General features: G+C 45.1%; 1 protein-coding gene across 2 annotated transcripts in view; it reads left to right on the top strand.

Moving 5' to 3' along the window:
• The window catches only part of LOC126541814 (transcription factor Sp9-like), a 176,211-nt gene that overhangs the window by 101,476 nt on the left and 49,932 nt on the right, over positions 1-24,803 (top strand). The window contains exon 1 of one of the 2 annotated variants that reach the window (XM_050188760.2): positions 1,422-2,064. The exons of the other annotated variant lie outside the window; for it this stretch is intronic. The gene's annotated coding sequence lies outside the window, so the exon portion shown is untranslated. Of the gene's footprint in view, positions 1-1,421; positions 2,065-24,803 lie in introns of those variants that run through there. 2 annotated transcript variants of the gene reach the window in all.

The following is a 24,803-nucleotide window of genomic DNA, read 5'->3' as shown; positions in this document are numbered from 1 at the left end:
CCGTCCTCAAAACACGAAAGCAAGAAGAAAAAAGAAACAGAATACCGCTGGTCTCACTTCTCAATTACACAATGACCTTATTCGCAATTTTAAGTTCATTTTTGGTAAGCTATTAACTTTGCGTACACCCAATCGATTCTTGACCCGTACACCCCATTGTAGGTACGTGTCATGTTTTAAAGGCGCATCATCATCATCATCACAGCGCACATGGCAAATGAGTGTGGCTTTTCCGCCTGAGATAAGCACCATTCGTTTCGTGCCTTGTGACCGTGAAACACCGATGTGTCGTTGCACGCTGGAAGACGATGACGCGAGTACTCTCTTCTGACGAACCACGTATAAGAACAGCGCAAGCAAAGTTGATCGTTTGCTGTGAACGCCATACAAAGGGTCTGCGATTATCGTTCGAATCTAGCAATTATTATGTTTGGTGCTCGACCGTCAATCGACCGAGACCAAAGAGAAGAAAGAAAGAGATTCTCAAAGTTCGCCTCCAGCAAGATTTCTGAGTCATTTTTTTATCCGTCGTTCTGGCGTAAGAGAGCCCCGGAGAGTCATGGCCGACGACGATCGAAAGACGTGCCACCTTTCCTGAACATTTTGCTTCTCCGCCCTTCGCTCCCGGGAGACTTCACCTCTTCCTCCGTCCCCGGAGTTCTTCATTGTCTCACACGTTTTAGCACATTACTCCTGCTAAATTGCCTCGTTTACGAAAGCGGCAGCTCGCGGACTGCCGTCGCGCATCTCCTGCAGACACACCACTCCTCCCCGTCCTCCTCCTTGCGTCACGATCCTGTTTTTCTTTTCTTTTTTTTCCCCGCTTCTTTTCTGTCGAGCACCTCGCTTTTACTTTCTCGCCAGCACCATAGCTCGATTCGCTACATCTGCGTGCGTGCTCCTTGCTGTTCGCTTTCCCCCTAGCTCACAGGCAGCGCACTACGCCGAGCTCGCGTGCGTGCGTGCGTGCCGTTGCGTACGTGTGTCGCGTGTGTGTGTATTTATTCTCTTCCCTGCACCAGCGGGGAGTCAAGAGGGAGGCGAGGAAGGAGGGCTGAACGACCCCGCCCTCCATTGGTTCCCGTTACCGCCACTAGAGGCCGGCAAAATAGGTGGTGGAAAGGGGAGCTGCAGCACCCGTCGGTTCACCTCTCCGCGCGCTCTCTCTCTCTCCCTCCGGTTTAGCTCTCGCACTTCTGCTTCTTTCACGCACGATTCTTTCTTCTTTCTTCCTTTCATTCTTTCTTTTGCTTTCATCTCTTCTCCTCCCCGGATCCTGCGATGCGAGGATGGGCGGGCACGGCCGAACGCAGCCGCCGCCGCTAGTCAAACAAAAGGAAAAAATACACAGAGCAACAACACAAAGATGGCGCCCGCCCACAAGGCTCCGCCCCGGCGCTGCCAACGCGTGCGTGCGCCGACATCTCATTGTGTGAGGGGTCCCTCCGCGTTGGCAAACAGCGTGCCGTGCTCTCTTGTTATGGTGTTGGTCGTTTGACTGCCGCCGCCGCCGCTGCTGCTGCTGCCGCTGCCGCCGAATTCTTCGGCGTTGCTGCGTGCGTCGTACTTTAGGCACGCGCGCTCCAAGCGAGCGCTCGTCGCGCGGGCAGCCGCCGCGCCTTGTAACACGAGTTCGCGAGTAGCTAGCTCTTCGACGGTACTCGCTCTTAGGCCATCTCACCGACCGACGACCATGTCGGTGCCGGCACGACAGGCTCACGTTGTCGGCAAGTGATGCAACAACGCCGGTGCCGGCGGTAGAGAGAGTCTGTCGAAGGGCTAGCGGGCGAGAGCTTTTTGTGTTCTGCGCGAGCGTCTTCGTCGCCTGTTCGCTTCGTCAACTCTGCAACATGGACTGGAGGCCGTCTTCCCATCCGACAACTCGGCGTCGGCGTCTTCAGCGGGGAGTGCACGAACGCTGAGCGACCATCGCTTTCGTTTTCTTTTGCTGTGACGGCCACCCCCACCAAACCCGACACTGTGATCATCTCTTCCGGTCTTCTCCCGGTTTGGATTGCGACAGGCGACGAGCCTGCGTGGACCATGGCTCACTTGGCACGCCAGGTAAGAAGAGACTGCTCGGCGCAGGTTTCGGAGGCACCGCGACGTTACAAGGCGCGCGCTTCGTGGCAGACCTGAGTTTTTCGATGACTTGCTGTAGTTGCGGCGTTTGGCCTTTTATTGTTATAACAGCGAAAATATTCGATTCACATTACCCGCTCGCGCTGTTAATGCACGTGAAAAGATGTTCCGAGCGTGATTGTCGTTCACTTCGTATAACGCGAGCTCGCTGGTTTTAACGTTCTTTTGCTTTTTCGTAAGCCCGCCGACTTGTTTGCAAAGCTACAAAGAAAGCTGGTCTGTTGTATCACAATAGCTTTCTCCGCTGATGCTTGTCGAGAGATAGAGAAGTGTTGAAATCATAGTAAAAGAAAAGGAATTATCTTGTAATACTAGCTATATTGAGAGTATACTGAGTCGTAACTTTAATATATATTACGCTTACTTGTCATTGTACTTAACCTTGCGATTTATACATTGGTTTCTCTTTTGATTCACGCCATTCATGACGTCAAATGTGAATACACAAAGGCATGAAGGTTGGATAATCGGGAGGTATTTGCCGGCAAGTAGAAATGTACGATGCAGATCCTGAAATTGTTGTTGATTATTCGCTTCCTCGTAAACCAGGAAAAAGAAAAAGTCTAACAATAGCTCAGCCTCGCCAGCCCTCAGCACTTCCTTTTGTCCGTTGCGCGTTGAAACAATGCCCATATTGCGTTTTGGAAAACATCATCCGTCATGGTTTCTGCTTCCGAGTGAAAAAAACAACTTCGTATGTTTGGTTTTGAGTTATAAAACTATGGCGTCAGTTTTATAATATACGCCATCGTTGAAGGCGGTACCGGCTCCGTAGTCTTCATTCAGCTGTTTGATGTATCCTTTAAATTTAATGACTCCACGAAAGCCATGTCTTAGCAGGCACTGGGAACTCTTCGAAGTCCAGGCATATATGTCGTTCATATATATAGCTTCACCTGGATAAGGGAATGAAAATGGCGGAGCAGAGATTCGCGCAGGTTCTTCTGGAAAATTGATGGCATGCACAGCTTCAGACACGGTGCTTTAAATAGAAATATCATTTTTATGCATGCTTCGTTCTGCTTACCTGAAGTGTTCACCATGCAGCCGTTGTTGGGTCCTTTCATTTATCCATTATGTCATTCTTATTGTACTATAAATCGCGCTAGACAGCAGTTAATTACTATATAGCATTGATAAAAGTGCGCGACCTGAGTATAGCCTTAACTCGCTCTCGACGTCAGAGCGTGTCTTACGCGTGTGAATCGAGGCCGCTTTATGGTGTAGTGGCTTCCTTCCAAAATCTCATCCTCTCTACTTGTCCAAATGTCCGAGGAAAAAAAAATAATAATAAGCCCTAGGCAAATTAAGAAGCATATAATAAGGCTAAAGTGTTCGGCACTGAGAAGCCCCAGAAATGGTTACTTCCCATTACTCAGCATGTCAGTGATAGCAGTGCAGCGCGTTTTTACTTCCGCAATGTTTCGTGCTATAGATGATTTTGAAGCAGCTATTCCCGCGAAGCGCTTTGCAGGCTTCGTATTGTTTGTTTTATATACCTGAACAAATAACGGCTTGCATAGACAATGACTAGGCCTAGTTAACGACTCCCCTCCTCTACCCACCTCCCACGCCCCTTTGTTTTTTATTGCTTTTGAAATATGCTGGCACTCTAACACGGCGGGAACAGGACGCGTGGAGCCGATACAAATACGTTATATGCAAAACTATATAGTAGAACGCGCAAGAAAAAAAGTTTCGTCACTAGTCATGCAATGCCGACGTGGGTGTGATGCAGACTACTGCATCAGTTTTTGTTATTATTATTATTATTATTATTATTATTATTATTATTATTATTATTATTCGATACATATAACGCTTTATTGATCACCGAGTTATTTCTGTGTCGTTTAGAGCGCTTATCTGGGGAGTATATATACTTAAAAGGGTTATAAAGCGTAGTTTATGAGAATGCCGCGGTGGGCTCCGAGGTCACTGTATATATATAGCTTGCAGCCTCAGTTTACAGATCTAACAAAAAAGATACAACACGACACATCCAGGTATACGATGTCGCCTAACTTCTGCCCTCCCTGTAAATTTGGGATGTGCGCTACAGATTGCCATGAACCAACTGGCTCATACAAAACCGTTGTTCCACCTGGAAGCACACCGATAGCTGTGCGGTGAAGCTTGCCCGAGAAGTATTGTAATAACTTTGCCTCACATAATACGAATGGGAATTCTGCCTGCGTGTATGTGGAAGTCTGGATTTTCGTATAGAAAACATAGTGCGACGCTTGCCAATCGCGCATAACGTGTCGTAGAATATTTGCTCTTTATCGGCGACCCTTATTTCTCGTTTGATTTGTTTGTAATTTTTGAGACGACGTGGAAATTCGCTACATCAAGCCGATTTCTCGTGTCTTTTTTTTTTTTTTTAAGGTGAGTTAGGGGTCGTGGACGTGCATTACAGAGTATGAGAGAGAAAGAAAAAAGGAAAAATGTCAATTGTACATTGCGCTTCAGAAGCCTAAGTGCCCACTCGATCCATCCCCTCATATATTGCGTCGTTGGCGGTTATTATCCCTAAAATAGATTAATAGCAAAAAGAAGTGCGGAGTTACTTCCATTTTTTTTTTTATTTCTTCCTTCTGCTTGTATTTTTTTTTAATGCTGCGGCAACAGGGAAATTTATTGCAAGTAAAAAAAATTCAGTCGCACGGTGAAGGTATTGTTACAACCGGCACTCGATCGCGTTCACTTAATAATTAGTCGAAAGAAACTGGAAAACAGCGCGATTAGCAAAAGTTTTCTCCTACTATCTTTTCCAGATTCCTGGAATTTCATAAGCATTGACCATGCTCTAGCGATAACAAATGAACTACGAAGGGAGCTTTTGAAGGAAGCAGATGAGAAGGAAAGCAATTTCAAATAGAGGATAATGTAGCACAAGTCGAACCTTACTAGGTACACTAATACGTCGCTTTCATGCATATATCAGCGCTATCCAGGGCCCCGTGACGCAAGAAACAGTGCACGGACGATTTCTCAACCCCTGTAATGACCACAGTGTTCGATATCAGTGTAGTGGTGAGGAAGGGGAGATTGTCAAGTTAGTGAAAAGCGAAACGAGCATTTTTAAGGCAGTTCGGAATCAATTTCGAATAATATCATAAGTAGAAAATATCGAGGGTATAAAACACCATCCGAAGTAGAGTGAGTAGGAAGATAGCAAAGATGCAGAAACTGAACTCTGCGACAGGGCGTGCGAAGTCGCCAAAACGCTGTTAAATATTGCCTGCCCATACTGTCACGCTTTGTTGTGAATGAGCAACTCTGATTTTCTTGCCCTTTTTTGACTGAAGCCACATAGCACATTTGTCTGCAAACGGCAGTCTCGTCATTGCACCGTTCCACAGATATTTCCATAATGTTGTTCCTTTTCGTTTTTATAAGTCTGGTAAACTATTCAAGTTAACAGTTCGTAGTGTCAATGAAGAAATGGCGTCCAGAATTTACATACTGTTCGTTAAGAGTGTATTGCGCTCGTACGAGATCATAACAATTTGCGCCATGCGTACGACGTATTGTGCCATGTACATTCTTTGAGCATTCGAGGTGACTTGCTCGAGCTGCATCTCAACAGACGGCGTAGCCATCTTACGATGATACTAACCGCTGTCGCCTGTCGAGAGATGGCGCCAGGCTATGCGACTGATTTTCCGGTCTGCTCACCGGAAATTTTTTTTCTTTCGTTTCTTCGTGTGTGCGGGCGGGCGCGTGCGCCTCTCTCTCTCTCTCTCTGTGTGTGTGTGTGTGTGTGTGTGCGAATTTTTTTGCCTTGTACAAAACCTTCATGACACATTTCTGGAGGCTGCTTACGCACGAATTTGCAATGCTCCCTGATTAACTTTTAATGTTTTATTAGCCTTTCTCTCATAGCACTTGGGGAGACTTGTCATTGCAGAACCGCAGTGAGTCCCTATTTTCGACTTACGACGCGGCATGGTCGCTTTACTTTCAGTAACTATAACCTGCGCTCTTAAAGTGATTTTTTATGCAGTCGGGATAGCAATATTGTAATCGCACTGTGTGAAACATATAGGCTCGGCGACGCGGCGCGTTAAGGTAAGTTGAATGCACGTTTCGTGAGGTCACTGCATGCATACGAGAATGCACAGAATACCGGTGTACATCTGGCAGAAGTGTTGAAGCCAGTGCGCATCACAATACCTTCTGCCGATTTCCACGAATAGGCTCTCTGAAGAACATTCGATGCTTCAAAGCCCTATGTAGTGAGATAGAGGGACAGTGATGTTTTCCCTTGTGACCATCGAAGTGCTAGACGAGTTACGGGCTGCCACAAGGCCTATAGCGACTGATCCTGTCAACTGAGGAGTTGGTTTGAAACGAACATTATCTCGCGGCGCGCTTTGGCCAGGATATTTGGAAGCTTGTGGAGATTGCTAAGTAAATGGAAATTGTCCGGCTGTAAAGACGCAATGAAACTGCGCAATAAGGCATGTGATAAATTATTAAGCAATGCGTATAATTAGTTTAATGCGTTAGTTTATGCACGGAGGATGCCGCTCTCTCGCTTCTTAACACATTTTCTTCTTTAGAAAGATCTGTCCTTCTTGATGAAGAAGATGGTATGCGAGAGAGAAAGAGAGAGAAAATCCTTTTACGTAGACTGGATAGGTTTCTTGAGGATGAGCTTATTACAGAGTAAAGAAATGACGTGTGAGATGATGCTTACACACAACACGCACTCCCTAAGATAATAAACGGGAACAGTTCTACTATTTCTATACGTATGGCATGCATATATGCGAGAACGTGGCCTTATTTCATTCAGCACCTAAGAAAGGCATCAACGACCAATAAGAAAGAAACCTACGCACGGGCCAATAGGGCTACAGTGGCGAATAGCGATCCACGGTTGCAGGATGCAAGAAGGCGCGTGCATGCCTACACATTCCAGGTTGCGTGCTTGTGCGCTATTTAGTGGCGCATACGATAGCGTGAACTTCGACGAGGGCGTGAACGACCGGGCGACTTCGTGTGATCGTATAAAAGCGTGTTGTAATCGTTTGCAAATAACTGCTTCCATCTCGAATGCAGGTGTGCGGTACTTATTTAAACATTTAAACGCTTACCTAGTGCCCTGATACTGTGCTTGAGAAATACTGTATATACCGTGCATAACATCTGAAATGTTTTCTTCGGGCGTTTCACTCTCGGTTAACACTGGCGAACCGAAGATATATATATATATATATATATATATATATATATATATATATATATATATATATATATATATATATATATATATATATATATATATATATATATATATATATATATATATATGTTGCCTTGACAAATAGTTATATACGCTATCTTACGACACCAAAGTATGTCTGTTTTAGTACACACCGCAGCGCGTCTTTTTGAAAAGGGACCTCGGTGGGGCTTTCCTTCAATTTCTTTTTATTTACTTCTGCTTGAAGTAATCGCCGCATAACTTCCACGAAAAGCTATGCAGACGAGGCAGCTGTCTGCACGTTGTTCACTCATGCTTACTAAGAAGCCTTAATGAAGGCGAGAGCCTTCTTAGCATTTTAATAGACTGCTCGAGGTGCACCTCTTCTCCTGGCCGTTCTCTTTGAAGTCGATCGTCCCTTTTATGCATGCCCTACCCTGCATATTGATACGTGCGGCAGGTCGTTCCATCGCGAAAAAAGAAAAAAAAAAACTCTAGTTTTAGAATTATGGTTCGTGATCAGGCACACACGTCTTTCTACAGAGCCCGTACTATGGCTAGCTGGGCTGTCTAAAAATAATATATATCATATAAGAAGTGCATGAGTTTCTTGTCCCGAGATATTTTTCTTTCTTTGCACTTATTTTTTTTCTTTCTCTTCTATACGCCGCAATTTTTCGGTTCCTTCTTATTTAGCACAACACTTTCGTCGAGGTCCCGTTGTTCAGTTGGCGCAGCCAGCTGTGCGAAGGAGACGCACAAGACACGCCCATCGCCTTGCCGTATATATAGTATATAGAGTCAAACGCCTTTATGACGAAGTCCTTGTGGCCTGCAAAATATATCGTTGTACAAGTCACTGCGTTAATGGTGAAGGTCGGGCACCTTATACTGCTCACTATATATAGAGCAGCCTAGGCACGTTCGACAGAAGAACACATTTATTTAACATGAATTCAAGAGAGACTTTGTGAATACAGTCGCTAATTTCTTGTGCACACTTTGTCTGGAAGAATGTGGGATTTCAGCCAACCTTATTGCACCGAGGTTCATATATATAGCATGCACGCTCCGCGGCGAAATGGAGAAACCATACATGCCAAGTTTGTACATCGTATATAAACTTGGCATATACTATATATAAATATAACATGTATAGTTCATATATGTCATCGAATGCCGCTATCGCTTAGCTTGTCGTCGTAGTTCTTGGTTCGCTTACAGGATCTTCGTCCCTGTTGCCTTCGGTGACATTCGCGTCTTCCCCGAGTTAGATGGCTTTGAAGACGTCGTCGTTTGTCAGTTACACTTACATCATGACATCGTCATCAACTGCGATGTGTTCGTCAGCATCGCGCCCGCTGATACGTTACAGGAAGCAGCGTTGAAGCAGCGTTCAAGTTGAGCGATTCCATGGAGCTGTGGAGCAGCACTTTACACGTCGGCACTCTCGTCAAGTGCGTCGCTATACCGCTGCCGTTATATATGGCTAGCGAAGAGCGCGCATCGGTGAAGCCTGCGGAAGGTATAGTGGCGGCGCCACGGCGTATACAGTGTTCGTTGTAGCGCAACACATCAGCCGTTGGGGACGCCTGAACCCCTTCATTTTGCTGGCAGATTTGTTGAAGTGCGTGGTTTTCTTTGCATATATAGGCTTCACAATACGTAAGAAAGATAGGAATTCGGCCGGGGCATAATCATCCCTTCGTTACACAGGTCATTTCACTGTATAGAGGCGTTCGTTGAATAGAGGCGTTGGACTGCATGTATACACAAACCCATTTATGTTCGTGTGAAACAAATCTTAAATTAGAAGATAGATCACCCTCCCAAGTACTGACCATCTTGTGAGTTCAGCATTCCGCCAGGATTCAGTAGGGAAGACCGAGCATAACTTCACCGTATTATTGGATTCGTCGATGTGTTCAGTGTGCAATGCTTCTGAGGATTCCGAACATGTTTCATGTAACTGCAGTTACTCGCCAGACAGATAATCTCTGAAGGCTGAGTTGCATTTGTACCTCTACTGGAGCTTGAAACTGCTGGGCATTGTTGGCCCACGAAGAGGCACGGCTAGCCGATTGCATGCAACGAAAGCGCTTCTGGTATCTTTGAGTACAGGCCTTGATTAAGCTTCATGGATAAGTTAAGCGCGTGCGCGTCAGCGCATATGTGCTATTTCAATGTTTTGTCTGTTCACTGTGTATATATTTTTTACCACCAAACTCCCAAGAATTAGCATGCCAGGACGTCAGCCAGGCAAGCGCCTCCATGCTTTGCATTAAAGATTGCATCTCTCTCGTACATCAGATTCCCGCAAGTGCCCACCTTCAACGTGATTATTCATATTTCAATTCTAGCTAGGCACACGCGTTCGACGAAACGTGCAACTTCAAAAATGAAGGTGTACGCGTATACTAATGCTGTCTTCCTTCCGCATGTCTTCAGGACTCTCTGTTTATGTGTGTTTGCGTGTAACAGCTGTTTCACTTTTCTGCTCAAAAATTCGATAATAGAATTATTTCATTACTCTGCTCCTTGATTATTTAGTATAATTAAAAGAGCCAGCAGAAAAAAACTGGCTGCAAGTTCTGAATTTGAATAATTTCATTTTGGTCCACAAATTTATTTTATTTATTTATTTATTTATTTATACATACTGCAGCCTGTTAGGGCTATGGCAGGAGTGGGTTTACATGCGAAGAAAACTGATTATGATATGGAGAAACAAGAACATAGAAATATAAAGATGTGAAGGAACTATACATCAGCAATAGCATTTTAAAATTGAGAAAGGGTAACAAACGAAATATAAAAATCTGAAGGAACTATACATCAGCAATAGCATTTAAAAATTGAGAAATCGGTAACAAACGAACTTCGGCAGGTAACAAATTCTATTGTTCAATCATGCGGGGAAAAAAACTGTATTTGAAAGTGTTAGTGCGTGGATGGAGTGGTCTGATATTAGAGGCGTGATAAGCTCTAGTTGAAGTCGGGCAAGCAGGCATTAAAAGGGAGGTATCTGATAGGTGACAAAGAGAGTTCTTATAAGAATAGAAAATCTTCAGAGATTCTATGTGCCGCCGCCTAGAAAGAAACTGGAGGCTTAATTCCGTAAGAGCAGCTGACGGTGAAAAGTCTCGGTCGAAGCGACGGTAAACAAAACGAATAGCCTTCCTCTGGACAGACTCAATACAATCAATTTCACATTGTTTATATGGGCTCCATACGGAGGAAGCATATTCTAAAATTGGGCGAATCAGTGTTTTATATGCTACTAATTTAGTGTCCCTCGGAGCAGGAGACAACGTCCGGCGGATGTAACCAAGTTTTTTTAACGCTTTACTACAAATGTAATCTATATGTTTAGACCAAGACAAGGTGGGTGTAAAAATGACGCCTAAATATTTGTTTTGAAACACTCGTGTTAGTGGTACACCGTTGCATATATAATCATAACATACGGGCATGTGTCTGTGAGTAAAAGACATTAGAACAGTTTTATCAAAATTTATGCTCATTTTCCAAGTCGCACACCAGTCACAAAATGAAACAAAGGAATCTTTAAGGCGCTGATGATCAGCGAGTGAGTCAACTGGGCTGTACATAACACAATCATCTGCATAGAGGCGTATTTTAGAAGTAACATGGTCTGGAAGGTCGTTAATGAACAATAAGAATAGTAGAGGGCCAAGTACGGATCCCTGTGGGACTCCTGAGGTGACATCGACTACCGACGAATCTGTAGAATCATAGCACACGAATTGGGAACGCAAAGAAAGGAAACTGGAAATCCAAGACACTAACTGAGGGTTATTTAGAATATTATGGAGTTTCAAAAGCAATTTAGAATGTAGTACAGTGTCAAAAGCTTTGCTAAAGTCAATGAAAATGGTGTCAATCTGATTACCTAAGTCGATGTAATGGGAAAGGTCATGAGTGAACTCCGTAAGTTGTGTTACAGTACTAAAACCGCGCCTGAAGCCGTGCTGAAAGCTGTTCAATAGGTTATTATTTTCAAGGAATAGTATTATATGCTTATAGATTATGTGTTCTAGTATTTTACATGAGGTTGCAGTTAAAGAAATGGGCCTATAGTTAGATAAAAGCTGCCTGTCACCAGATTTATATAAAGGTAGTACTTTAGCTCTTTTCCAGGAAGAAGGCACAACGCCACTATTAAGGGACTTCTGACATATAATAAACAGATATTTAGATGTCCATTGCGAGAATCGTACTAAAAAGGAATTCGGAATTCCATCAGGGCCGGCTGGCTTTTTTAGTATCTAAGTTTAGTATGAGATTCAACACACCTTCTAGGCTAATGTTGATATCATCAATTGCATATGAATCGTTAGTTGCAAATGTTGAACGACTGGAATCATCCGAGGCGAATACTGACTGAAAATATGTATTAAACGCTTCTGAAATCTCTAATGGATCGTTAACAACACTGTTGTTGATTTTAAAAGATGTGGAAGAAGAAGAGCCAGGAGATATGAAAGACCAGAATTTACGGGGGTTAGACTTGAGCAGTTTCGGCAACTGAACATGATAGAAGAAATTTTTGGCCGAGGTGGTTTTTTTCTGGAGTTCATTTTTTTACCTGAGCGTACAAAACGCATGCCTCAGGATTATTCGAGCGTTTAGTGCGAAGTCTACCAGCACGTCGCGATAAGTGCAGCAGTTCTCGGTTCATCCAGGGAAGGTTAATGTTTTTTTTTCTTAGTTTTCAAAGGAACGAATCGATATATACATGATTTTACTATGCTTTCAAAACACGCCACGAGCGCATCAACGTCACTAGATAGTCCAAGTGCCAAAAATGCGTCGAAATTATTGGATAGTTCATCCGTGATACGGACGTCATCAGCTCTGGAAAAGTCTCGAAACGTGGACAGCGTAAAACTTTGGTTATGGATTGGCCGGTTTACAGATAGAAAAACAGCATTGTGATCCGAGATACCATCAATTATTTCGTACTTGTAACCCGTCTTGGCCAAATCAGTGCTGAGAAAAATCAAATCCAGTACTGCGTCACCACGTGTGGGACTGTGAACGACCTGCTTTAAGCCAAGAGATAACGATAATTCAACAAATTTCCTGTTTAATGCATTACCATGATCAAAAAATGAGAGAGACGTCCAGTCGATTCCGGGAGCATTAAAATCACCCAGTAAGACGAAATTTGAGGAAACTAAATTCTCTTGCAGTAAAAGTTGATCCAGGTTGTCAAGAGTTTCCAACGAACTATTAGGGGGACGATAGAAAACGCATACGTTTAAGAATCGTTTACCGTAGTAAAGTCTGCAGCAGACTGATTCTATGTCTAGCGGAGAGAAGAGGACTTTGAATTTGAAATCAGAGCGAAAAACCAATGAAACTCCACCACCTCTTTGATTATGACGATCATTTCGCACGGTGACGTAACCTGGTGGTGTAAGCTCCGAGTCATGAATACCCGCATGTAACCAAGTTTCGGTGATACCAATAATGTCAGGTGAATAGGACAAAACAAGCGCAACAAAAAGGGGAAATTTATTAGCTATACTTCTAGCGTTGATGTTCATAATGGTAAGGTCTCTTTGGGCTGTAGAAGTTCAAGCTGTTGCTGACTGTGATGCGGGACCTGTTGTCTTAGAAAAGTTGCGACGATTAGAGATTTGTACAATGGAGTTGGTGGAATCGCACCAGTTATACCGAATGTTGTCAATGAAAATATGGTCAAACCTAATCTTAACAGAAGACCCATTGTTGCGATGCTGACTGGACGCCTCCCATAGTTTCTTCCGAATTCCACGAACTCTGGGTGAAAAGTCATCAGAAAGCCTAAGTCCGGAATCGGTAAGCTTAAAACCATTCTTCAGCAAAGTAAGCGTGTCATTAAAATCAAGCATTTTCAAAATTACCGGGCGTGGATGGTTTTCACGAGCTCTTCCCAAACGATGGAGGCGTTCGATGCGAGGACATTGAATACCAAGACTCTGTTGAAATAATTCAGATATTTTAGAATGTAGGCATGCATGCAGACCTGAAAATATAGACATCTATTTCAGCTGCAGAAGCGAGATTTATTATTTCACACTCGCTGTACCTAGCACCCAGTTCTCACAGAAATTAACGAAAATTAATAATTTTTGTAAATGAACCATGAGAGAAGGGAATCGGCTGTATATGGCGACACACTGGTGTTGCGGCAAGCACCAAGACATCTATTTTTCAGTGCATTTTCTCTAGTATCTTTGGTGCACAAAATTACGTTTGCAGACATACGCAATCAGCGGTGTTCTAACATGTACGAAACATACTTTCTAAGTTCTCTTTTTGCTATACGTTTATTGATCGAGTTGTTTCTAGCTCTGTAGAATTGCTAATGGAGAGTCTCAAGATATTAACATTTAAAGAACGTGACTTCTTATGTGCGTCTGGCACGCGCTTCGAGTCAGTCGCTGATCGCAAAGTCCCCGTTGTATTAAATCGTAAAAGTAATACCGTCGACCTTAGTCCGGTTGTTATATAATTACTGCGATGCCTTTCGTAACGTGACTTTTCAGCTCGAAATACTGATCCAGGCGCTGCACCTTTAATTGTTACTTAGCAGTGCACCATGCATCACTTTGAATCCATGATCGATAATAGCTTGGCGTGGTCGTGTAGTACACTTATCTTTTCAGATGTAATGACCGTTGCGAATCTTGTACTGCAGGTAGCTGGTCGCTGTCAATTTTGCATGCTTACCCGTTAAAGGTTGAGCCTCTGCACTGTAATTAAAAAAAACAATTAACGCTGCTGGGGAAGGAATCAAAAACGGAAGACTGTTTGTTACTCTGAACAATCTGTATAAGACTGCAATGAATAGGAATTCTTTGAAAACACTGCTAGAGGTTTGCAGGTCCTCACGTGACTGCCGAGATTCCCACTCTGTAAGTACATGTTGGGCAAGTTAGTTCTTGCTTAAGGAAATATAATGCTGCGCAACGACGCGACGATGATGGAAGGACACAAATACAGCGCCTGTGTCGTCCGTCTTTCTCGTGGTTGCGCTGTTGTGCTGCATTATGTCCTCATTATGCTATAGCCACTCTACATGTATACGATTGCGGCTACAGGAATGCGTTTCCGCGTTCACGCCGAGCTATACGTGCGCGTGCCGACAACGACGCGCCGCAGTTTCAACTCATTCTATACCGCGTCGCAAAGGAAGCGACGCACCGGCACAGCCCGCTGCATGGCCGTCTCGTGGCACCAGACTGCTGCGTACACACACCTCGGTGGCGGATTAAGACCGCGCGCGTGGGTCGTTTAGTCTCACCGCGTGAGTATATATATATATATATATATAAACACGCACGCGCGGACACATTCAGACTCTGCAATGGCACGCCGTGCAGATAGAGATGGAAAAGTACGCCGCTGCCGTCTCGGCCAGTCGGCCTGACAGCTGGTCCATCGGCTTGAGGCTCCGAGAAAGCCATCGCCCCGGAGGACCTGCACGCATGCAGCGAGGGGCACTGCATGCGTGGCCCGGGGGCGGAAAGCGCCCCTTGCCCCCACATCTGTACCCTCTCTTCTGCGTCCGAGTTCACTGTGTATACGGTTAAAAGAGTGCAGCATTCATGAAACCCTATAGTGCCCGGCAACTGTAAAATGAACGTTGCTATGGTTATGGGGTTGGATATTTATTATATCAAGGCCACTCAGCTGGAGTGGCCTTGATATAATTTATGGCTGGTTGTCACGAATGGCCAGCCAACGACAACCCGTTTCCCAGCGCGAGCTTGCTTGCGTATTCAATTTTCGGCACAAAATCTCGGAGCGGCGCATTTCTCTTGATCTCACAGCAAACTCTGGGGAGCAAGCCTTGACGGAAACTGTATACGCGACGTCTTCTTTGTTGTAGACCATTGACTGCATTTCTATTTTAATAACCATAATTATGATGAAGATGATGATGCTGTGAACGGCATTTAAAGCGGATTGGTGGCAGATGCCTTAACGTCATTCCAACACACATGCATCACTGTATACCGTGGGTGCTTTATCTGGTAGATTAACGGAAATATGGGAGCGAGCAACAATTGTCATAGATGGCGCCTGTTAAATGTAATTCCCGATATATGAATAAAATACAAGAATTTATGAATGATATACGAAGGAAGAAAACGCATGTGCTTGCTGCGGTGAAGCTAGGGAAACGATGGAGCATGTTTTATTAGAATGTGAAGATATCTGCCCAAGGTGGTCTATTTAGGCGTCCGTGGCCTCTTTGAAGCCCTTGGTTTCAGCGGGAGCAGGGTGAAAGTAATCATGTCTGCAGTAGAGATTAGTAAACGGTGATCGGAAGATTGGTGGAAGAAAAGTAGGGAAACGACAAACAACGGAGGCTTACAAAAACAAAGTTCACAATAGGGGTTCCTAAAGTTTCGTTATGGGAATTCATCGTGTTCTTTTTCTCCTTTTCGTTTCTTTCTTTCTTTAATATAGGTGGGACATTAAGCAATATAATAACAAAAGATTGGTAGGGCAATTAACCTACCGCCCCGTTCCTAAGGGGATGCTCATAGCATCAATCAATCAATCAATCAATCAATCAATCAATCAATCAATCAATCAATCAATCAATCAATCAATCAATGAATCAATCAATCAATCAATCAATCCCGCCGCATTGCAGTGGCTTAGCGGCAGTGACGCTGCGCTGCATGTGGTCGCGGGTTCGGTTCCCGGCCACGGTGGCGGCATTTCGATGAGAGCGAAATGCAAAAAAAAAAGAACAAGAGAAATGAAAATGCCCGCGTACCGTGCATAGGGTGCACGTTAAAGAACCTCGACTGGTCTAAATTAATCCGGAGTCCCCAGCTGCTATACGGCGTATACTCATAATCAGATCTTAGTTCTGGCACGTAAAACCCAAAAATTTATTTTATATGTAATGATTCTATTCCAATTCTATCCCTTTTCTTGTTCCGGCATTACTCAGCGTGACATGGAATCAGATGAAAATAAGTGACGCCGGCTAACTTTTCTGTACTGATCATCCTCACGTTCATGGCCGATGCCTGTGATAACAATGGTGCGGCGGTCGCCGCCGCAGCCAGCGGACGAGCTAACGGTTTTGAGTTGGGTAAGAATATATAGGGAAATATTTATCAGAATTCCAGCGGTTAACTCTGCATCAAGACGGTTGCCCCAAATCTACATGCATGAAAATTCCAAAATATCCGAAGTTGACACAAGAAAATAACGTAAAGGAATACTCTTAAGAAAGGGGGTGAACGGTAGAGTACACGAAATAAATGCGTGTAATTGCGGTACGCGTTGTACGTTATGTTCAACTTACATATGGACTACTGCATACTACTATGGCACTCTGTACAATATCAACATCATAGGTATACCGTGCGCAACTCGTATAGACAGATATTGGGCATCTTCTAAATTGATACCGCTGTAACTTTAGCACTTTTGTATATGGTTATGAATAGTACCAATATGACATATGACAAGGATATAGAGCAATTTGCGAGCATTCGCTTTAAATTCGAATTTAAGCGAGCACTCGAATATAACTACTGAGGTGTCTCCGTTGCATGCATGCATAGTCCTATGGCGGAACGTAGCCGAAACGTACTCGTTCTACCCAGGCCGGTTAGCCGGTGCCATGCCTCGGCCTGCGCAGCGTTGCACGTTTTTAAGACGGGCCACAGGGCGGCGGCGGCGTCGCGGCCGGAATGCGCGTGTCCAATTGCCTCAGCGGGACACCGACGGCGGCGAGCCACCGCCATCATGCGCTCTGCGCGTGCGTGTGTGTGTATTGCATAGGCGCGGGCTGAGGGCGATAGATGCTGCCGCGCATGGCTACCGTGCTACATCGCACCGCCGTCGGCGCCGCGGGACCCTCGTTTGTTGTGTGACCTCCTGCACAGCTGCGGTGGCACTTGTGAAGATAAAGATTGCTGACGGCGTTCTTTTATTACTCCTGGTGGAACACTGCGTAATGAGTGCGGCATCTTGCTGCTCCGTGCTTGTATATATATATATATATATATATATATATATATATGTGTGTGTGTGTGTGTGTGTGTGTGTGTGTGTATGTATATATATATATCCGCCGTACGTCGTCTCGTAAAATGTCATCGTTCTCTTTTGACAACTTTACAATTTACGATGTCAGTTGCCTATAGCCTGTGCAATTAAACGTGTCTCAGTCTTTCTACGTCGTTTCAGATATTAGACAAACAGCCATGATTTTCGTTTGCCGAGGAGCTTACTGGAAGGCAACGAACATTTAAGCTGAATAGCGATAAGATTTCTTAAGTGATAAGTCGTGACACAAGGTTTTCGTTCGAGTTAGACTTTCTTTACTGGAGAGGTTACCAAGTTAAAGTCTTATGTGTCGTTCAGTCCTTTTAATATTTCTTTTTAACAGCTTGCACCCTGATATTGAGGGCGTTATATATTCTCAATTCTCTATGCCCGGTCTAGTCGCTGCGCCTCGCGGAGCCAGAAAGCGTGCGGTAACGGTGCGGTAACCCCATGTCCTCCTTTGTTTCTTAGTGTGTAGTACATGGAGGGCCCAGTGCACAATAAACAAAGGCAAAATGTGACATCCCGCAACCGATTCGCTCTATGTATCGTACTGTCTCCTTGCTAAATTTCTCTGTATATGGCATAATCTGCATAGTTGGAAGCACATCGGTGCCGGTGCAAAAGCCGTTAAGGTGGAACAGGTGCTAACTATATAATGTATACGTATACTGAGCGCTGCCTATCAATTGCTATATATACGCGCTACATACGCATGATGCCTTTTGCAGGACTTACACCGTTTAAGATGGATGATAGATATCTCGAAATAAGTAATTTTGCTCTTATCTCTCCTGCGAATTCATCGGCTGCGATTGCCATGTTCGCTTGTGAGTCGTCGGTCCTCGAGAACGCGGGATACTACGTACATCGGCTACACTGCAGTACATCTTTCGCAAGCGAGGAATCTAGGTTCGAAGAGAGAGAGAGAGAGAGAGAGAGAGAGAGAGAGAGAGAGGGAGGGACAAAATCAAAGGACTAAAGGACTAAATCTGGCATTATGCTGCACAAGAAAGGCAAACTATCTGTCCGCTAAGCTCAACAAAGGCGACATCGACCGCCAGGCACGTCGCGCACTTATTTTTATGCACACTGCTATACGAAGCTGCACCAAATCACTCCATAAACTAAGCGTACAAAACTGTTTGTAGATTACTGACAAGAAAGGTGTACCAGCATGCAGTGTATATCTCAGCACTATACTGATAACTGCTGCGAAGCGTAGTGGAGGCGCGCCCTCCCGACGACTTTGTGTCCGCGAGCTGTCGACAGGGGCACAGTTTGCACTCTTGCGGCGACGACGGTGGCGGGCCGACCGGGGCGTGTCGCCGGCGCCGTCTGCGACGTCTCTCGCCTCCTTCCTTTCCCCTCCGGCCCTCTCGCGAGATGGCGGTGTGACGCCGCTGCCAAGGTTTGCGCACACAACTCGCACCGTGCGCGAGCCACCGGCGCGGGCGTCGCCGCTGATGGCCCCGTGCCGCCATCGGGTCGTGCACTATACTTGCGTGCAGCGCGGTCTAACCTTCGTGCGCCGAATAAGCGACGGTACCGGAGAAAGCCCGGGGCATGCCGGCCACGACGCGTTTCCCCCTCTAACGCTGACCGCGCTACAGTTGCAAACCGCCATTAGGCGCGGTGCACAGTCACCCGGGCAGCGCATACCGTTGTGGCAGTCGATCTTGCGTAACGGGTGTGCGTTTGCTGCTTCGTCCATTCTTGTTCGCGTTAACGTCCTGTTTCGTCGAAGAGCCCCGAAGAATTCGCAGCAGAGAGCAAACGCGCGTAACTTGAATAAACTATATACTGCCCCTCCCACCCATCTTAATTATAGAAAGATGGAAACGCGGCGTTCGGATCACGCAATAGCTGTGGCTCTCTTCGTGGAAAAAAATTAAAATAACAAGTATGCGCGCTTCCATTACGGGAAGGCCTCCTGTGCTACGGCTCCTTTCGATATCACCTCAATACAGTCCATAGGGTCACGCTTGCATTTGCGGTGGTTTGCTTTCTCCAAGTCCTATATATTCCACCGCCAGGGCACTGTGATATGGTTAATCATGCCTAACTGCTTAATCGCACGCACGCCGTGTATTGATGGTGATGATGATGACGACGATAACACGCCTTTAGAAAGGAACAGCATCCCTTATGCCATACTAATTGATACCCATGGAGTTGAAGAGTGGGAAACCTTTCATCGAGTGTATCATCATGCAGCCAGTTGATAGGAGCTATGTAATGCACTCTGCTTCTCCGTCGACTGTAGCTCACGCTACCTTTTTTTTTTGTCCGGCCGTTTAATTTTATGCTTATGATCTCAATCACGTGTACCGCGGCAAGCTTCCGACCTCAAACAAACTGATACACTATTGAATATGTTGCAAGTGGACTGTATACCTCCGCAACTTGTGCGCGTATAGTGACTGTTTCCGAGCTGTCTGCCATAGATCGCAGCGTTGTCACTATACCGAGACTTTGCACCATGCACGCAATTATCTAGAATGCACTACCAGTCACGTATAGCATATGATAGGTTACTGCCGTATTATAGCTTTGTGTGCTCTCAGGCTAAACTCCGAGTCGCAAGATGTTTGTATACCGGCGTTATCGCTGCCGTATCTTTGTTAACTTGATAATCCGCAAACTTCGTTTACGAACTAGCTACAACTTTTTTATGACACTGCGTACGTGGTACGTTTCAGTATGTACAGTGCATACAGAGCGAACCGCGACCGCGCTTCACACGTGTGTTGCACACAAGCGTTCGCCGAGTTGTGGCGAGGCGGCTTCTGGAAGGTCGCCGACGACGCCGTGGGCATGACAACTTCTCCGCGCGGCTCCTCCGCTCGCGTAATTAATTTTGTCCGCATACCCGCACCCCTCCCTTCTCTTTGTACACGTGTCGGCACCTTTATACGCGGGCTCGGTTTTTCCACTAACTTTGCTTTTCTTGTCTTTCTTTTTTTCTTCCCACCTCTCATGTACAGGGTGTAACGTATACCATCCCCCGGTCTTCGTCTTTTAAATTTTTGTTTCAAATTTGTGCACTTATTTTCAGCTTTCCTGGCGCCACCGCGAGCGTACTGTAAGAGCCATTTCGAGCGAAAACGTCACGAACACGCCTGGATGTACAGCGACCTGCTTCGTCCAGGTGTGTTCCAGGAAGATAAATTTCAGTATGACGCGCATTCGTGCTGCTTCTTCTATACCCTTCGATATAGTTTTTTTATTTATTTTTTTTTGCACATTCCGACCTCCTGATGTATAGTACATCGGTTTTCTGAAAAATTACCTCGACCTCGACCACGAGCATTTCATTTTCCTCCCTTTTTTTGAAACTTGTACGCCTGTATTCTGGAAACTCTAAGGGTGCGCCTTGGCTTATTCAGATTTCTTATACTTATTACTTTATCCTTTTAACGCGGTGTTTGATGGTGAGCACAGAAATACGGTGTTTTAATTTTGAACGCCTCGCCTGTTACAAGTGTGAACACATGCGCTGCAAGTTAGAGTTGAAAGAAAAGTGCGACGTAGAAAAGAGGACGTCTAATATGTGCGTTCTACGCAGAAAAAGCAAACAAAGCAAACAACTCGTTACGCATGGAAATTTAACGGCAGGGTTTGTTGGATAAATTACAGACTTTGCCAATAGTATTCTTTTCTTCGCTATGCTAACACCGGGTGTTTCAGGAAAGACTTCTCAAGTCTTAAATCTGTGCAGCAGACATAAATAACATTAGATATTAGATTAATAACATTAGTTCATCAATTAAGAAAATTACACTAATTAAAATTGATTACTTACTTTCCGGGCACATGGCCGTGATTCAGGAATTGAAGCTATATAGTTAATTCTTAAGAAATGTGAACCTGCAGTGCATATACAAGTTCACATACTGATATAAATTCTGAGGCAATGCCAATGTATATTGATATATATAAGTATAGTTTCACGAAGTTCTTCCCCTAAAACAAACAAGAAACACACTGGCGCTCAGCATAACTTTTGTGGGGCATTGTGCAAGGGAGGCTTTCTGGGTGAATGATAGATTATACGTCAATGCATTTCAGGCGTTCCCATTTCAGGCATTGCAGGCAATTCATTTCGCGGAGTGGTTAAGGTACGCCAGAAAGTCCGCACTCTCACGGTCTAAAAGATAATTGTCGATCTTATGTGGTTCCAGATCACCAGTAAGATTCTATTCTGTTTTATTATGAATCGGTTTCTGTGAAGAGAATAAGGCATGCGAATACTTCGGTTATTTCCTTTTAATTTGTCCTGCAGCAAAAAAAGAAGAAAAAAAAGACTTGATGGGCTCTATCGATTTTTATCAGACTCTGGAGTTAGTCGTCGCACGTCATTCGGGAGTGGAAGTTTGCCCGAATGTGATAAGTCGAGAGCGCGGCCCCAGATATATACGACCAAGAAGTTTGTTCCTCACTTTTCTGTCGATTGGGCACGCAAATAACCATTAGGACTAGGGTGAAATACGTAGGGATGGCGCCGGAGAGCCTGAGGCGTATGCACTCCCACACTTATATCCCTTACACTGCGCTACTTCACACATGAAGGGAGTCGTACTTGATGACGAACTTCTCCCTGCCCAACCTCCTCCGCACCCTGTACTTGCAGCAATTTCTGGCTCACCTAATCGGCCGATTTGCTTGTTAGCGCCACCGTGTCGTTCCAGCGCGAAAACTCGCCAACTCAATTTGCGCTGACTCATCTCCCGCTCATCGACATGCCTTGCGCTTCCGCGAGTCCAGATCGTGTTACAGCGTTCGCCTAGGCATTGCCTCCGCCTTGGCCTGGCGGCGATTTCTTCGTGCTTCCAGAACTTTTCTTTCTTTTTTTTAATTCTTGCGCCAGTTGCGTTTCGCTTGCTCAGTCGCGGATTTTTGTGGCCCGTTCCTAATTTCTCTTGATTCAGCGGCAGTTTCACTGCCTCCAGCAAGTTGTTATCCCACACCGACACGTTATCGAACGGTGTTCGAACGAGCGACAAATTGCGGGCCAATTTTTTTTTGCTTTTTCCTTAGCTGAGAAAGCAAACACACATGAGCCGCGCACTTTTGCAACGATTATTTTCCTTCGATTCGGTTATTTCCTCATCACACATCGCGCCGTGTGCAAAACAGATCCCGGCGATACGGTGGCGTGTGAAGAGATGACGAAAGGTGAGAAAACCAAAACGGATAGAGGGAATTATCATCGTGGATATCTCCGCCCAAAAGTGCTGCTGAGGGAAGGCATGAACAAGCTGTGTAAAAAGAACTGTGCGCGCTGCAAAGGGAGGCTGAGGCAATGAGTAGATTAAGTATATGGGGTGTCCCAGCTAACGCAAGCCAAGCTGTTATAAGAAAAAAAGGAAGAAAAAGAATGAAACGAACACGATGCGAGATACGGTTATAAGGTACGGTGTTCGGTTGTTAGACTTGTGACGAATGAACACCGTGTACGTTTTATAATTGTCTCTTGCACGAGGTATTTTTATTCATCTTTTTTCTTCTAGCAATTTGACTAACGTTATAGCTGGGACACACATACAGCTGTAGTCCGACTACCACCTTTATTTGAACGGATCGTACTCGTGCTTTTCGGTCGTTTAGTGCCAGATGTTGGATGTTCATGCACTACACTTAAAACATTCTGTCTTTCTTTCTTTCGTTTTTTCTTTCCTTCTTTATTGTTATTATTTTTTTTAACAGGAAGGTTACCATCCATCTGAAAGTATACCACGATGCTACAAAGGCTACGTTCTCGCTTTTCGGTGCTAATTTTGCCTTTCACAAAGTTTCCTCTGCCTATAGCGGACTTCCGCAGAACTCGTGTAATTATTCACCGCTTCACTTGTTTCGCTGTCCGTAAGGTACGTATGATTCAGCGCCTATAAACATCACTGGCGCATCAGTTCGACGCCACTTCGACGTCGCTGGCAAATAGTATACGGCTTTGGTGCGACCAATTTTCTGTAGATTAAAAAAAAAGTTGGCTACATGATTAGCAAAATTACATTACTTCCACCCGAATTCGGGTGTGCGTTTTTCTTGACCTATTGCTGTTTTATTCATGCAACACTGATGTTGAATTTGGTTATTATATGAACTAGGAAAATTGTCTCCAGGCGAGATTCGTGACAATGGTGCTTAATATTTAGGCAATAATTAATTAGGGTATTTTTTTTTTTTTTTTTTGCTGGTTGATCTGGATGAAGATCTTGCGCTGAGTGCCAGCGAATCCGTCTAAAAAAAATTACAATATGGTGTTCAACGTGCCAAAACCAAAATCTGATAATGGGGCACACCGTAGTGGGTTACTCCGGATTAATTTTGTCCACCTGTGGTTCTTTAACGTGCTCTTGAATCTAAGTGCATGAGTGTTTTTGCATTTCTCCCCCTCTCGAAACGAGACTGCCGGATTCGGGATTTGATCCCGCGACCTCGTGCTTAGCAGCGCAACGCCAAAGCCACTAAGCAACCACGGCGGGTATAGAGTCCGTTTTCCTCTGATCGGTCTGGAGCGGGTTCCTGCTTTCATGGCTGGTCTTTTCGGATCCAATCGCTCCGCCGCCGCGGTGTGGATTCGGACGGAAACAGGACGGCGTCGCATGGGTCGCTTTCGTATTCGCGTAAAATCGGTATGCAACATTGTGCCAGCGCTGTGGGTGGTGACTGTGCCACCCATACGTACAGAGCGGTAGTTCGGCACCATTTTCGGAACGCATTTGTGTGACATGTGCGCAACAACTTGCCACGTAATGCCATGGCAGAGAATGTTTCGCTTTCCGTTGGCAGATCCGGATAGACAAATTCCGAACGGATGCAAGATTTGGGCGCTCGCGTCCAGATCCGACCTGTGAAAAACACCATAACTTCCGTAATTGAACTTGCAACGTCAGCAACGAATAGTCAGTAGATTAAACGAAGCCGTATAGTTCGCGCGTCTCAATGCTACTACTAGCTGTTGGCATATTCAGTGTCGTAGCTAACTGCGTCGCCAAATATGCACAGAGAAGTCAGGATAGACGAAAAATGGCCCAGAAAACGCTCTATCGTTTTTTTTTTCCCCTTCTTTCTCTCTGTATGTGCGTGAATCGTTAAGAACGGATGTAAATGTAAGAGGCATGTCTGTCAGCGCGTAGGTGTCTGATGCGCACGTCGGGGACGCGGCCGCTAAATGCCCGTGCTGGAAGATAGAGCTGTCAGCGAAGCTCGCACCGCAAGCTGGCACGCCGTCCCAGGCGCTGGAACGCGGGCGCACGCTTCTGGTTTGTAGCCACAAATCCGAGCTCACAATGCCGCCCTTTAAGCCGACTTTGACACGTTCTGCGGCGGCGCGTTTGTGGCACGCTAT

The sequence above is a fragment of the Dermacentor andersoni genome, chromosome 2 (assembly GCF_023375885.2).
Source record: "Dermacentor andersoni chromosome 2, qqDerAnde1_hic_scaffold, whole genome shotgun sequence".
In the NCBI taxonomy this organism is placed as follows: Eukaryota; Metazoa; Arthropoda; class Arachnida; order Ixodida; family Ixodidae; genus Dermacentor; species Dermacentor andersoni.
This window is presented reverse-complemented; position numbering and strand designations above follow the sequence as displayed.